This window comes from Phyllostomus discolor, chromosome X (genome assembly GCF_004126475.2).
Source record: "Phyllostomus discolor isolate MPI-MPIP mPhyDis1 chromosome X, mPhyDis1.pri.v3, whole genome shotgun sequence".
Classification (NCBI taxonomy): Eukaryota; Metazoa; Chordata; class Mammalia; order Chiroptera; family Phyllostomidae; genus Phyllostomus; species Phyllostomus discolor.
In genome coordinates, this window is record NC_050198.1 from 84,501,640 (window position 1) to 84,519,555 (window position 17,916).

The window sequence follows — 17,916 nt, forward strand, 5'->3', positions numbered from 1 at the left end:
AAAAAAGGACCAGGCGGCTTCACAGGTGAATTTTACCAAACGTTCCAAGAACTAACACCTTTCCTTCTCAAACAACTTTAAAATATCCCAGAGGAGGGAAGGCTCCCAAGCTCATTTAACCAGGCCAGCATTATTATCCTAATTCCAAAACCAGATAAAGACACTACAAAGAAAAAAAAAAGACACCACAAAGAAATAAAATTACAGGCCAATATCCCTGATGAACACAGATGCTGAAATTTTCAGCAAAATATTAGCCAGCTGAGTACAAGAAGGCATCAAAAAGATCATACACCATGACCAAGTGGAATCTGTTCCAGGAATGCAAGGTGGGTATAACATTTGCAAGTGAATAAATGTGATGAACCATATAAACAAAATGAAGGATAAAATTCACACAATCATATCAATAGATGCAGAAAAGTCATTTGATAAAATCCAGTACCCATTTATGATAAAAACTCTCAGCAAAGTGGGAAAAGAGGGAACATTCCTAAACATAATGAAGGCCATATATGATGAACTCACTGCCAGCATCATATTCAACAAGCAAAAACTACAAGCATTCTCTTTACGATTGGGAACAAGACACAGATGTCCACTTTTGCCTCTCTTATTCAACATAGCACTGGGAGTTTTAGTTAGCCACAGCAATCAGACAAGAGGAAGAAATAAAAGGCATCCAAATTGGAAAGGAAGAAGTAAAACCGTATTTGCAAATGACATGGTACTGTATATAGAGAACCCTAAAGGTTCCACCAAGAAGCTACTAGAGGTGCTCACTGAATTCAGCAAAGTAGCAGTATGCAAAATTAATATCCAGAAATCAGTTGCATTTTATATGCCAATAATGAACCAACAGAAAGGGAAATTAAGAAAACAATCCCACTCACAATTGCTACAAAAAGAATAAAATACCTAGGAATAAACCTAACCAAGGATATAAAAAGAACTGTACTCAGAAAATTATAAAACACTGAAGAGAGAAATTGATAAAGATACACATAAGTAGAAGCACATACCGTGTTCATGAATAGGAGCAATTAACATCATTAAAATGTCCATAATATAAAGTAATCTGTAGATTCAACACAATCCTTATCAAAATTCCAATGACATATTTCACAGAACTAGAACAAATATTTCAAAACTTTATATGGAACCACAAAAGGCCCCAAAGTGCAAAAGCAATCCTGAGAAAGAAGAACAAAGTTGGAGGAATCATGCTATCTAGTATCCAACTATAGTATAAGGCCATAGTAATCAAAACAGCATGGCACTGGCATAAAAACAGACACATACATCAATGGAACAGAATAGAGAGCCCAGAAGTAAACCCACATCTCTACAGTCAACTAATATTTGACAGAGGAGCAAGCACATACAATGGGCTAAAGATAAATGGTGTTGGGAAAATTGGATAGATATGTGCAGAAGAATAAAACTAGACCACATACTTAAACCACACACAATAATTAATTAAAAATGGATTATAGACTTAAAATATTATGTCCAAAACCATAAAAGTCCTAGAAGAAAACATAGGCAGCAAGATCTCAGACATAGCTTATAGCAATATTTTATTGGATGTATTTCCCCAAGCAAGGGAAACAAAACAAAATATAAACAAATGGAACTACATGAAACAAAAAAGCTTTTTCACAGCAAAGGTAAATATCAGAAAAATAAAAAGACAACCCACAGAGTGGGAGAACATATTCATCAATACATCTGATAAGCAGTTAATATCCAAAATTTATAAAGTACTTACAAAACTCAACACTGGCAAAAAACAGACCCAATTGAAAAATGGGTAAAGGGCCTGAATAAACACTTTTTTAAAGAAGATGTACAAATTGGCAATAAGCATATGAAAAGATGCTGAACCTCACTAATCATCAGAGAAATGCTAATTAAAGCCACAATGAAAGTTGAGTTCCTGCTGCCGAACTTTGGGGCCTGCCAGGAACAGGACTTCTACAACAACAAATATGCTTGGAAGGTTGTGTTCCAAAGCCATTTTTGCTAGCTATAAACAGAGTCTTTGGAACCAGATGGAACTCACAACTCTTCTTAAAATTGAAAGTGTTTATGCTCGAGATGAAACTGAATTCTATCTAGGCAAGAGATGGGCCAATGTGTACAAAGCAAATAACAACACTGACTCCTGATGGCAAAGCGAACAAAGCCAGAGTAATCTGGGGAAAGGTAGCGAGTGTTCATGGAAACAGTGGCATGGTTTGTGCTAAATTCCAAAGCAACCTTCCTGCTAAGGTCATTGGGCACAGAATCCATGTAATGCTGTACCTATCAAGGATTTAAATTTATTGAAAAGTAAATAAACAGCCCTGACTGGTGTGACTCAGTTGGTTGGGGGTCCTCTGGCAAAGCAAAGGATTCCCAGTTTGGGCACATGTTTGGGTTGCAGTTTTGGTCTCTGGTCAAGACACAAAGGGGAGCCAACTGATGAATGTTTCTCCCATATGTCAATGGTTCTCTTCCTCTCTTTCTCCCTCCTTTCCCTCTCTCTAAAATAAGAAAATAAAATCTTTTTTTAAAAAGTAAATTAAAAAAAAAACACAATAAGATACCACCTCACACCTGTCAGAATGGCTATCATCAATAAATCAACAAATAACAAGTGCTGGGAAGTATGTAGAGAAAGGGGGACCCTTTTGCACTATTGATGGGAATGCAGATTGGTGTAGCCACTGTGGAAAGCAGTATGGAGATACCTTGAAAAATTACAAATGGGTGTGCCTTTTGATCCAATGATCTTACTTCTGGGAATATATCCAAAAGAACCCAAAACACTACTTTGAAAGAACATAAGCACCCCTGTGTTCATTGCAGTGTTATTTATAATTGCCAAGATATGGAAGCAGCCCAAGTATCTATCAATAGATGAGTGGATAAAACAACTATGGGACATTTGCACAATGGAATACTACTTGGCCATAAAAAAGAAGAAGATTTTACCCTGTGCAACAGTGTGAATGGACCTGGAGAACATTATGCTAAGTGAAATAAGCCAGTCAGAGAAATGCAAATACCATAGGATTTTAGTCATATGTAGAATCTAATGAACAAACTGAACTAATAAGCAAAATAGAAATAGACTCATAGATAGAGAGCAGGAAGCTAGGTGGTAGGGGGAGAAGGGAGGTTAGGGAGTGGAAAGATTCAGCACAGAGGAAAAAGGACTTATGGACATGGACAACAGTGTGGTGACACAGGAGATGATATAAGGGGACTAAATGATAACAGAAAAAAATACAATAAAAATAAATTTGTTTTTTTAAAAGAAATAGGTACATTCATTTGTGTTGCATTTACCTTAAAATGTGTCTAATAAACAACAAATACGCTTGGATGTTATGTTCAGGGACCAGAAATTGTGACTTAATTTGAGCAGGAGTTTGCTGGGACATAATATGGCTACTGTCACTGTAGCCTTTCTTGGTTATAAAAGCAGTAAGGAAGTATGATGTAACGGTGTGATGGTAAATCACAGCCCGAGCCATTTTAGTTGGCTGAATTTGAAAGACAAATAAACATTACTTCAGAAGCAGAGAAGACGTGCCTAATTACCTCCGTGCCTGGGCTGGGATCCCTGCAGCTTATGTCGTTCCTGGACTCAGGTGTGTCCACATGGACAGGGGCCCTCTGTGAAAGAGCTGTGATGGCCCAGTGAGGTAGGTCCGCTATGGATTTGAGGACTGGAAGCCCCACCTCTACAACCTTCTATCCAGGGAAATCAGGCTGCCCAACTGAAGGAGAAGAGCAGCCTTGAGGGACCCCCCTGGAGCTAGGAGGGAGTGGGATTGGAGGTAGAGGAGAGGCTGGTCCCAGCCACTCTGCCTTAGAAGTGGTGGGAAGTTAAGGAGCTGATGGCATTTGTGAATCTGCATTTTTTTACCTCAGGTCCACCCCAATTACCTCCTTCCCTTCTAAAGTCTCCCCTCCTGGCTGCAGTTATGGCCAAATAGGCTCTAGGCCTCACCTCAGCTGACCATAACCTAGGAATGGGATGGAGTCTTCTTTCTTTTCTGGCTGCATTTTCAGAGCTCAGCAATGTCCATTCTTTTGTATCTTTTGTTTTACATTGATAGCCCCAGACAATCCTCCTCTCCTACTTCATTCTCTCTCTCTCCCTCTCTCTCCTCCTTCTCCCTCTTCCTCCCCTTGTCCCTGTCCCCTTTATGGATATCAGCTGTTCTCTCATAGTAGGGGAAAACATAGTAGAATCCCAGCAAGGTTTTCATGGGCCACTCATCTATTTACCAGGACTTCTTTTTTCCCCCTCTCATTCCTCACGCATATACCCTTAATTACATCAATTCTCAAACACTCATTTTTTTTAAATGTAGTAACATATATAACATAAAAGTTTATATATATATACACAGGGTTTGGCACAAATAGCACCACTTGTTTATTATAAAATCTTTTATTAAAAATCATAAACATGTAATTCTGTAACATAACAATACCACACTCAAGCACACCATATGACATTTTAGGTGAAATGTTCAAATTGCTGTCCATCTCGTGTGAGACATTCATGTACCCTACCAACCACACTCAAGCAAGCCTTACTTCTACCAGGATATTGATATATATAAAATTTAAGTGTTAGTACATTCACATTGTTATGTGGCCATCCACTCCAGAACTCTTTTCATCTTCCTAATCTGAAGCTCTGTACACATTAAACAACTCTGGCAACCACCAAACTACTTTCTGTCTCTATGAATTTGACTGCTCTAGATCCCTTATGTAAGTGGAATTACATAGTATTTGTCTTTTTGTGACTGGTTCATTTCACTTAGCATAATGTCCTCAAGGCTCACTCATTGAGGTGAGAAAAGGCCCAGTGGGGTTAGGAAAGTTGCAAACATAAAACCAAGCACTGCCTCAGTTTTGCCAGGAGTTGGCCCAGTCCCACAGCTCTCTATGACACCACCCCCAAGGCTGGCCAGAGTGGCTGTGCACATGCCAGTACCCTGGGCAGCAGCAGGCCCAGCTGGGTAAACAGAAGTGCAGGAGCAAAACAAGCCAATAAATCATGGCACAGCTCTAGCCTGCCCCAGTCTCCTCCTCCCCCTTCCTTTCCAGCTCACTTAGTTCTCCATAGCGAGCAAATGGTCACAGGTGTCTTTTGATCTATCTCCTTTGCCCTTTACAAGAAGAGGTGTATCTATAAGAACGGTGAGCTCAGCCCCTCTTGTGACCTGCCCCTGGAGTTCCTTGTAGGGAGCTATGAACTTCACACATCCAGCTGCTAATGGCAAAAAAGGGCAAACAGACATGGGTTGACCTCTACATAGTTGTAGAGATGAATGGGACATGTTCTCCATTCAAGCATTGGAGCATGGGCTGCAGCCTATACTAAGAAGACAGAGCCCTGTTAGAACCAGGGCTAAGCTGAAATTTCACCATTGCCCCTTTGCTTCATGACTTGAGGTTTTTTATACATTCCTTATACTCAAGTTTGGAGCTCTCTGATCTTGCTAGCAAATGCATGCATAATCCACTGTTATGTTATTGATCCCCAGAGGGCTACTTATTTCAGGAGGCCCACACAGTGTTAGGTTCCTCTGGATAAAGATTGATTTTCTGACTCCTGTATCTCCAGTGTCTAGAACAGTGCTAACACATAACTGGTGCTGATTGAAAACTTGTTGAGTAGTGTCACAGGTTCAATTCCCAGCCAGGGTACATGCCTAGGTTGCAGGCCATGACCCCCAGCAACCACACATTGATGTTTCTCTCACTCTCTCTCTCTCTCTCTCCCCCTCCCTCCCTCCCTTCCCTCTCTAAGAATAAATAAATAAAATCTTAAAAAAAACCTTGTTGAGTGAATGCATTAATTGGCATAGTGTAATGATTAAGAGGTCAGTTTCTGGAGTCAGACCAGAATTCTAACCCAGGTTCTGCCCATTTGATCTTAGGGAAGATAAGTTATCTTCCCTTGGTCTTGGTTTCCCTGTCTATAAAATAAGAATAATAATATCATAACAAGACTATTGGGTTAATTAAAAGATATAATGCAGGTACTGCACTTAGCCAGGGCCTGACCCATAAGTCCTCAGTAAAATGTTAGCTATTATTATTATAATTTTGTATACCAACTCCAGGCAACTGGTCCGCACTGTCAAGGGTGCTGAATTGAGGGTTCTGTGGTCTTATCCTGATTTGATGAAAAACAGTGCTCCAAGGCCTGTTATTGAGGAAGACAAAAGAAGTGGGAACTTACTTGCAGGGGATTTGCCTTCTCTGGTTTGGCCATGAAGATGGCCAAACTCAAACCATCTGTAATAGTCTTCAGGGAGCAGTTTATTGCATACATATGACAAATAGATTTGTAAACCATACAGGTGTGAAGAGGAAGAACTTACACCTTCCGTGGGGACTGTCCCCCAGAGTGACAGCAAGAGTTGAGGATGGACCTGCCTACTAAAATTCTGAAGCCACTCAAATAACCCATTTTATGCCTAGGGATTGGAAATAGCATTCTTCATCTTCATCAAAGGACTTCGCAGTCTGAGTCTGCCATCAACAGAGAAGCATACCCCAATCGGAAGTCACTCCCCTGATCTCGAGTGAAGTCTTTAGCTCTATAAGAAGGATGGCAAAGTGGTGGTGGGAAAATGGAAACAACTGTACTTGAAAAACAACAATAAAAAAAAAAGAATGGCTGCCTTACCACATACTTAAGTTTGTCAAGTGTCACTCACTATATTTCAAACATGTGAGTTGACATCATGTAAGCAATATTGTACTTATTTCCAACCCTATTTAAACTTCAAAGGACATGTCAGCCACATTGGCCCCACCTAAATATGTGGCACTTTTGATCAGCTGGTACCAAGAAGACTGAGAGGCCCATGTGTAATTAGAAATGGAGCCAAGAAAGGGTATTTTTGACTAAAGGTAAATGAACCAAGTCTTGGAAAGTTTGAGTTCAGCTGGAAACACAAAGCACATGAGGTCAGAGCAAGTGTTAAATTCTCTATCGGAAAATGCTCCAATGACATCACTGTGAGTCTGGGAATGTCTTTGGGGTCTGGAGAAGTGTGAGCCAGGAAGTGTCCTGGAAGGAAAAAAATTCCCCATCACAAAAATCTCTCCAGAGACTTTTGGTTCTCAACAAAGCTGTAGGGTGGACCTAGGATGTGAGGGGCACTGTGAGGATAGAAGTATAATCTTTCACTCCCTACTCCATGAAACTGCTTCACCAAATAATAAACTTGCCTGTGTATATTGCTTGAAAAATCTGCTCTCCAGAAATACCTCCTTCATGGCCTCCAGAGAATCACCTTTTTTTTTTTTTTATAGCTTTGGGGCTTGACATTCCTCATGGTCAAGGAATTTGGCCAGGGTAATTTAGGGAGGCCTTAGCAAACAAGAACATATGGCTCAAGCAAGTGGATGCCATCTGGTCAGTTAACAAGGCTTGTATGCAAGGGATACCCACCAGGGAACCAAATTTGAGAGTACTCTAAGGTTCTAAGGCTCCAGCAGGGGAGCAGAGACCTCAGAGATATTATCCTGGGACCCGGCTACTTGAGGACACTGGGAGCTAAACACAGCAAAAGAAAGGGGAGATTAGAGGGCAAATAACAAAAATGTTTATTCTGCATAGAGCCATGTTGGGATCCCTCCTTCCAAAGTCCTTCACCATTAGACAGAAGGTACATAAAGCTAAGAGATTGCTTTCCTCTGTTTCTCTGACCACTTTCCTTTCTTGCCAAATGAAGAGGGTATAAAGGAACCTCAGGATACTTGTTTGATAAAAATCCTAGGCCCCTGCTTTATAGGATTATTAATGATAAAAAGTTTGAAGTACCCATTCTCTAAGCAGGAAGGATTTCACCCAACCCAGTTTCAGCACTACCTAGGGAAAAGCTGTGGGAAAATATCCCTCAGGAATATAGATGTAAAATCCCTAAAAAATTCAGAATAGGTAATCTATAGAAACAGAAAATAGGTTAGTGATTGCCGAGAGCTAGGGGGGAAGGAGAATGAGGAGTGACTGCTTACTATTCATGTGATGAAAATGTTCTGGAACTACCTAGTGCTGATGATTGCACAATACTGTGAATATACTAAATGCCGCTGAGTTGGTTATTTTGAAATGATTGAAATGGTAAATTTTATGTTCTGTGCATTTTACCATAATAATAAAAATCCTCAACAAAATACTAGTAAATGATATATAACAAGGATTATACATAAGAACTGAGTGGGATACTTCCCAGGTATTCAAGGTTTTTTCAACATACAAAATTCAATCAATCCCAGAACTTCTGGTCAAGAAGGCAGGACAAGTAAACATGGCTCACCACCTTGCACAACCACGTCAAAAGTACAACTAAAATATAGAACAACCACCACTCAGAACCATCAGAAATCAAGTGGAATAGAAGTTTTACAACTATGAAATTAAATAAACCACGTCCATTTAGACTGGTAGGAGGGGTGGAGACATGGAATAGGCTGGTCTCACATCCACTTGTGGTGGATACAAATTTGAGAGGGATCTCTCAGGAGCAAGGAGTCCCAGCCCCACACCAGGCCCACCAGACCTGGGTCCCAGTGCCAGGAAGAAAAATCCCCACAACTTCTGTCTGCAAAAACCAACAGAAATTGAGTCATAAAAGAAACTGATGGAGTCTGAAGCAGTTCCCCTTAAAGAATCCACACACAGACTTACTCTGAGTTCCAGTAGTGGGGTAACAGCTTGAAAGCCCCCCGGTGGCATACAGGGAGGAACTGAAGTGTCTAGCATCAAAGCAGGAGATGGGAGACAGTTTTCTCCTAGACAGAAAGGCAGGAAGAAGGCCTTGTCCCTTTTCTGAGCCATTTCTGCCACAGAGCCACAGAGCCAGTAGGTGGGTGCCATATCTGAGACTTCACCAACATAGTTAACACTGTTTGCCTCACCCTGGAGATCCCCTGAGATTCCATCTGATCCAATTTTGGGTCCCATCCAAACTGTTAACCCCAGCTTTTCCATATGAATGGCTGGTCTTGGCTCATGCTTCACAACTTCCTAAATCCTATCAAACAAGTAACAGCTGGCCTTCATGAGACCTCAACCCCTGTACCTCTTGGTAAGTGGCCCCAGGCCCAGCACTAGCAGCAGCCAGCCTAGATTCACAGCTTGGCTTCACCTGGGAATCTCCAAGCCTAGCACAAGTACTAACCATCTCAGATTGCTCTATAGCTCAGGCAGGGTGGCCCCAGGCAGAGTACAGGTTGGGACTGATCTTGATCTGCACCACCTAGGAAACTGCAGCGCCTGTGCCCCCAGTGGACAGCTACAAACCATGTTGGAACACCACTACCCTGCCTCTGCACAGCTGGTTCTCCATGGAGGGTGGAGGTTAGTGGTCAGTGGTCACAGCCAATTCTTGCAGCTGACTGGCCTGGGTAAGCCTATCCCATTGACCTGTCAACAGCAATCAAGGCTCAATGACAAGAGGAGTATACTCAACCCATAAGAAAGGTGCACCTCAAGTACCCAGATTGGGTGATAGGGGAGGCTGTGACACTGGACCCTACAGGACACCTGCTACATTAGGTCATGCTGTCAGGACAGGGAGTCAAATTAGCTCTACCTAATACATAGAAGCAAACACAAGGAGGCTGCCAAAGTGAGGAGAAAAAGAAATATGCCCCAAATGAAAGAACCAATCAAAACTCCAGAATAAGAACTAAACAAAATGGAGATAAGGAGTCTATCAGATACAGAGTTCAAAACACTGGTTATAAGGATGCTCAAGAAAATTAGTGAGGACCCCAACAGCATAAAAAAGATCTAGTCAGTAATGAAGGATGCACTAATTGAAATAAAGAACAATTTACAGGGAAACAACAGTGAAGGATCAGATTCTCCCATCAAGGATTTGGAACATAAGAAAGCAAAAACAACAACAACAACAACAACAACAACAACAACAAACAATCAGAACAAAAAGGAAAAAAAAAAGAATTAAAAAAAAGGAAACAAGGTTACCTTAAGCAGCTTCTCTGACAACTTCAAGCACTCCAACATTTGCATCATAGGGATGACAAAGGAGAAGAGGAAGAGCAAGAAATTGAAAATTTTTTGAAAAAATAATGAAAGAAAGCTTCCCTGATTTGGTGAAGGAAATAGACATGCAAGTTCAGGAAACACAGAGTCCCAAACAAGATGGATGTAAAGAAGCCCATGCCAAGACACATAACTAAAATGCTGAAAGTTAAAGATAGAGAATATTAAAAGCAGCAAGAGAAAAGTGGTTAGTTACCTACAGGGGAGTTCCCATTAGACTGTCAGCTGATTTTTCAAAAGAAACTTTGCAGGTTATAAGAGATTGGCAAGAAATATTTGAAGTCACAAAAAGCAGGGACCTACAAGCAAGATTGCTCTACCCAGCAAAGCTATCACTTAGAATCAAATGGCAGATAGATAGCTTCCCAAACAAGAAAAAACTAAAGGAGTTCCTCATCACCAAACCATGATTATATGAAATGTTAAAGGGACTTATTTAAGAAAATGAAGATCAAAACTATGAACAATAAAATGACAAAAATACACATCTATCAACAATTGAAACTAAAAAAAACAAACTAAGCAAACAAGAAGAACAGGGACAGTGTCATGGGTACAGAGAGCATTTTGATGGTTGTCAGATGGGTGCGAGTTCTGGGGGAGTGGGTGAAGAGTTGAGGGGAATAAGAAGTACAAATAGGTAGTTGCAGAATAGCCATGGGGATGTAAAGTATAGTATAGGAAATGGAGTAGCCAAAGAATTTATATGCATAACCAACACATGGACATGAACAATGGTCGGGGGATTGCCTGAAGGAGTGGTGGGTGCTGGGTGCAGGAAGGCAAAGCGGGAAAATTTAGGACAACTGTAATAGCATAATCAATAAAATACTATTAAAAATAAAATAAAATAAAATAAAGGAACACAGGAGAAAAATTTTTAAAAAATAGAAAGAAAATCAATCTCTGTAATACACTCTATAAATAGAACAAAGGTCAAAAATGTAAGTTCATCTGAACAGATTTAGGACAAACATTTGACAAAATTCAATATCCTGCCATGATAAAAACATCCAAAAACTAGAAATAACTTCCTCAGTCTGACATAGGATATCTATTGAAAACTCCGCTAATATCAAATTTAATACTATATGACTGAAATCTTTCTCCCTAAAATCAGAAACAAGATAAGGATGTGCATTCTTACCATTTCTATTCTACAGTGTACTAGAGGTTCTAACCAGGCCAATCATGCAAGGGAAAGAAATAAAAGGCATTCAAAATTGAAAGGAAGAAATAAAAATATGCCTATTCATAGATGATATGATTTTACAGTAGGAACTTCTAAAGAATCTAATAAACACCTATTAGAGCTAGGAACTGTGTTCAGGATTGAAGACTGTAAGATACAAGATCAATATACAAAAATTAATTGTGTTACTATGTATTGCCCATGGACAACCTGAAAATCAAATGAAGAATGCAATTCCATCTATAATAAAATAAGTAGGAATCAATTTAACAAAAGAAGTACAAGACTTAACATTGAAAACTATAAAACTTCATTGAAAGAAATAAAAGAAGAAAAAGAAAAGACATTCCTTATGTATGGATTAGAAGACACAATATTCTTGAGATGAAAATATTCCCCAAATAGATCATCAGATTCAATACAATCTTTAATAAAATCCCAGAGAGCTTTTCTTACAAAAATGGAAATGCTGATCCTAGAATACATACAGAAATGGTAAGGGATCCAGGGCTAAATCTATAAAAACGAATACTAAACTCTTAGAAGAAAATATAGTTTTATATTCTCATGACTTTGAAACCGGTAATGATTCTTTTTTTTTTTAATTTTTTTTTTAATTTTTAATTTTTTTTTTTATTTTTAGAGAGGGAAGGGAGAGAGATAGAGAGAGAGAGAGAAACATCAATGTGCGGTTGCTGGGGGTTATGGCCTGCAACCCATGCATGTACCCTGGCTGGGAATCGAACCTGGGACACTTTGGTTCCCAGCCCGCACTCCATCCACTGAGCTATGCCAGCCAGGGCATGATTCTTAAATAGGACACCAAAACCATGAATGACAAAAGGAAAAAAAGGACATAAATTGGACTACTTGAAAATTAAAAATTTTTATACTGAAAATTATAATATTTCATCCATAAAGTGAAAAGATGACATACAGAGTGGATGTAAATATTGTCAAATCATATATCTGATAAGGGACTTATATCAAAATATACATAGAACTTTTATAATATAATAATGAAAAGATAAGTAACCCAATAAAAAATGAGCGAAAGATCTCAGCAAATAGAAATTTTTCTAGAGTATATGCAATGGCCAATAAGTACATACAGAGGTGCTAAACATCACTCATCATCAAGGAAATTCAAAGCAAAATCAAAAATACATACTATTTCACACCCACTGGAATGGCTATAACAAAAAAAGGAAGATAATAACAAGTGCTGACAAGGTTGTAGGGAAACTAAAATATTCATACACTGCTGGTGGGAATGTCACATGGTGCAGCCGCTTTGGAAAACAGCCTGGCACTTACTTAAAAGGTTAATTAAACATAGAGTTATCATATGACCCAATAATTCCATTCCTAGGTATATATACCCCCCAAAATGAAAATATATGTCCACCCTAAAACTTGAATACAAATGTTCATAACAGCACTTTTTTCACAATAGTCAAAATGTAGAAAACAATTCAAGTGTCCATCAACTGATGAATAAGGAAAATATGGTATATCCATGTAATGGAATACTACTTAGCCATAAAAAGGATGAATATTAAAAATGTTAAACAAAGTGAAAAAAGCCAGACAAAAAAGGCCACATATTATATGATTCCATTTATATGACATGCCCATAGTAGGGAAATCCATACAGAAAGGAAAAAGATTAGTTGTTGCCAATGGCTGGGGGTAGTGGGAAATGGGAAGTGACTGCTAATGTGTAAGAAATTTCTTTTTGGTGTGATGAAAATATTCTGGAATTGGATAAGTGGTGGTAATTGTACCACTTTTTTAATATATTAAAACCACAGAATTTTATACTTTAAAAGGTGTATTTTATGGTATGTGAATTATATTGCAATAAAAATGGAAAAAGTTGTTTCTGTTGGAGAATCACTCTAATTTTTAGTATGTAACTCAGAAGGAACTCACAAAATTATGTGACTGTTATAATAAATCTTTTCAACTCTCAACTTCTTATTTATATGAAAAAGATTTCTCAGTCCTTGTGCAGATAAAGGTTAAAAATTAGAAATAGAATTGATGCAGAGATCCAAGATGGTAGAGGAATAAGTGGAAGCTACACTAACCTCCTACCAGGACAAACCTGGAATTATAACTAAATTGTAGAGAAATCATCCTGAATAACCAACTGAACAATAGCTGGAGAGAAGCCTTATAACCAAGGACACACAGAAGGAGCCACTCCACTGCAATGAGATTGGTAGAGAGTGTGGAGGAGGTGCAAGTGGGCTGGTTGGGCTCCCACAGGTGGCAGCTGAAGTCCTGGAGGGATATTTCAATGGTTGGGGGATTTCCCCAAAGAAGTGCAGCATCTAAACCCCAAGCTGGGCCCAAGCCAATGGCAACAGAGTCAGAAAGGAACCCAGATAACATCCAGCTGTGAAAAGCAGCAGGGGTTCTGTCTGCCAAGGAAAGTTGGCTGGAGATGCAGAGAGCCTCTTAAAGTGTCTATGCATAAAGTTTCATTTGGAGCCACTTACCCTTGACTCCAGCAGAGGAAGGACAGAGTAGACTAGAGACACTTGAAGAGAACCTAGGGCTGGTGGCTCTGGGGAGAGAGAGAACTGAGGGAGCAGCCACCAGGGTCCCTGTGCTGAGTCATTCCCCACACTGCAGAAGCCATCTTTCTCAGGCAGAGCACTTTACTCCAAGTGGAATCAGCCTGAGGGGAAACAATAGACCCACTTGAAGGAATTATTCTTCCCCACCTTATAGGATTTTAGCTGCTGATTATTTCCCTTGAGGATATATACTGATAAGCTTAACAACTAATGTGGAAAAATACAAAGTATCAGCCAAAATGGGAAGACAAAGAAACAGACCCCAAATGAAAGAACAAGAGAATTTTCCAGGAGAAGAAATAGATGAAATGGAGGCAAACAATTTATCAGATAGAAAGTTAATTTTTGTTGTTGTTGAATTACAGTTGTCTCCATTTCCCCCCATTATTCTCCCATGCCCTACCCATCCCTTCTCCCACCTTCAATCCTCCCCTCCACTATTGTCTTTGTCCATGGATCCTTTATACGTGTTCTTCAATGACACTTCCCCTTCTTTCCCCTGTTAGTCCCCTCCCACCACCCTTCTGGTTACTGTCAGTTCTTTATTTCAATGCCTTTGGTTATATTTTGCTTGCTTGTTTGCTTTGCTTTGTTGATTAGGTTCCACTTATAGGTGAGATCATATGGTATTTGTCTTTCACCACCTAGCTTACTTCACTTAGCCTAATACCCTCCAGGTCTATCCATGCTGTTGCAAAGGGTAGGAACTCCTTTCTTTCTGCTAAGTAGTATTGCATGGTGTACATGTACCATGGTTTTTTGATTCATACATTTACTGATGGGCACTTAGGTTGCTTCCAGCACTTGGCTATTGTGAATTGTGCTGCTATGAACATTGGGGTGCATAAGTTCTTTTGAATTGGTGTTTCAGGATTCTTACTGTATAATCCCAGCAGTGGAATTGCTGGGTCATAAGATAGTTCCATTTTTAATATTTTGAGGAAACTCCATTCTGCTTTCCACAGTGGCTGCACCAGTCTGCATTCCCACCAATAGTGCACTAATGTTCCCTTTTGTCTACATCCTCACCAGCACCTGTTTGTTGATTTATTGATAACAATCTTTCTGGCAGGTGTGAGGTGATATCTTATTTTGGTTTTAATTTGCATTTCTCTGATGATTAGTGACATTGAGCATTTTTTCATATGTCTATTGGCCATCCATGTCTCTTCCTTGGAGAAGTATTTATTCAGGTCCTTTGTCCTTTGTTCATAGCATCATTATTTACAATAGACAAGGTCTGGAAACAGCCCATGTGTCCTTCAGTTAATGAGTGGGTAAACAAGCTGTGGTAATTTACACAATGGAATTCTACACAGCTGTAAAAAAGAACCAACTCTTACCATTTGAAACAGCATGGATGGACCTAGAGAACATTATGCCAAGCAAAATAAGTCAGTGAGAGAAAGACAAATACCATATGATATTGCTCATATGTGGAATCTAATGAACAAAATAAACAAGATAAAACCAGAGGCATAGAGACATGGAACACACTGATGGACCTCAGAGGGGCAAGGGTGTGGGGGACTGGAAGAGATTAACCAACATACATATATGCATATATGCAAAGCCCATGGACACAGACAAGAATGTGGGGAAGGCCAGAGGCAGGGGCAGAGGCTTGGTGGAAGGGGAAAGGGGAGGCAATGAGGAACATCTGTAACAGCACCAACAATAAAAAAAGATAAAATTCTCTGAAGAAAGTGAACTTGATATACAGGTTTGAGAAGTAAAATGTTAAATATTTAAAAATATATTGTTTACATGTTTTTTTAAATATTTTATTTATTTATTTTTAGAGAGGGAAGGGGGGGGAGAGAGAGAGAGAGAGAGAGAGAGAGAGAGAGAGAGAGAGAGAGAGAGAGAGAGAGAAACAACAATGTGCGGTTGCTGGGGGTTATGGCCTGCAACCCAGAAATGTACCCTGGCTGGGAATTGAACCTGGGACACTTTGGTTCCCAGCCTGTTTACATGTTTTAAAATAAAATGATTGTGGGTAAAAATCACTTTGGTATTTAGATTCCATTTAACACATTTAAAGGAGTGAAGTAACAGTTTTGTTTTAAATGCTGATGTTTGCAATAAATTGTAAATAACATATTTGCAACTACTTACACTTATGACTTTAAAACTATGATACAAATGTTCAAGGGGATACAGTTATTAAAAGGTCAGGAAACACTGAGACTGGCACAATATCATTTATCTGGTATTCTTGTAAAAATGTGTATAACCTCAATCTAATCATGAAAAAACACTAGACAGTCCTATTGAAGGGCATTCTACGACATAGCTGGCCACTATGTTAGAAAGCATCAAGGCCATAAAAAAACAGAAAGATTGAAGAACTGTTACAAATTGGAGGAGACTAAGGAGACATGACAACTCAGTGTGATGAGGGATCCTGGATTGGATCCTAGAGCAGGAAAAAAATCAGTGGAAAGACTGGAGAAACATGAATAAACTCTGTTGCTTAATGCAATGGACTGAAGGTGTGTGTCCCCCCCAAATTCACGTGTTGTAATCCTAAGTCTCAACTTAGGATTTGAGTTGAGATGTTATTAGGAGGTGGGGCTTTTAGTACGTAATTAGGCCAAAAGGGTGAAACCAGAGAGCTCTCTCTCCCTCTTTCCACCATGTGAGGATCCAACAAGAAGACAGCATTCTGCAACTCAGAAGAAGGCTCTCACCAGAATCCAACCATACTGGCACACATTTCTTAGACTTCCAGCCACCAGAACTGTGAGAAATAAATATCTGTTGTTTAGAAGCCATGCAGTCTTTGGTACTTATTTATAGCATCCTGAACTAAGACATATAGTTAGTGTTATTGTACCAATGTTCATTACCTGGTTTTGATCACTGTAATATGGCTGTCAGTTAACATTAGGGGAAAATGGATAAAGGGTATATGTGCCCTTTTGCACTATTTTTTTCAACTTTTATGTAAATCTAAAGTTAATCCAAATAAAAAGTTTTAAAAAATCATAGGGGATTCTCAGGCAAAAAAGTTTGAAGATTATTGAGTTACATGAGTCACAGTGTCCATAAGATAAAAGAAAAATAGAACCTGCCTGGTTCTGAGACCTTAGAGAAACTTCTCTCTAGGGACCCTCACCATACACTGATGTGATAAGGTCCCCAGAATCTTTCTACAGGAAACAGCAACAAATAGGGCTCTTTTTTATTTTTGTGGGTCTGCATTGTGTACTGTAAGGATGCTTACATCTTCCTCAAGTACATGTGCTTGAGTTATTTACTTTTTAAACAGTGTTTTTTCTGATTACAAAAGTAATATAAACTTCTTATAGAAATTTTAGAAAACAACAATAACTACAAAGAAGAAAATAAAAATGCCTACAATTGCAATGAGTATGTTGGGCTATTACCTCCTAGTACTTTCCCATGCATACATGCATGACATTTTTTTCTTTAAATAAAAATACCAATCATCCCATTGTAATTGCTAACTGTTTTTCTTTACAATTATAAGACCATCTCTTCACATCATGACATTTTTTTTCCAACATCATTTTAAATCAAGAAATGAATTTTCTTTCTGTGGACCAAAATTGATATTACTGACTATCCTCCTCCACCCCATTACTGGACCATGTGCTTCAAACAGCTCCTGACAGAGTCCTCAGTCATGAAGTCCACCTTGAATCATCTTGGACCCCTCCAAGCATTTCAAATTGGCTTCTGCATAGGACTCCTGACCTCTGTGCCACATAGCTGATTGTTACATGGTTGCTGTGTTCTCTATTGACTTTAGATTGTTGGAGCCTGTAGGCAAAATGCAGGCCATTAATCTGTCCAGCACTTAGCATGCTGTTAGCCTTCATTGTTAGAGGCCACTGTGATTTGTAGACCAAACACTGGCCCTGGAGTCAGAAAGCCTGGGTTTTAGTCCCTCCTCTGCCCTTTGCTTAGTTCTGTAACCTTGGTCAAGCCAATTTATCTCTCTAAAAGAAGCAGCAGTGTGCCACAGCAGGCAGTGTGACCCAGCAGAAGAGACACAGGCCCTAGAA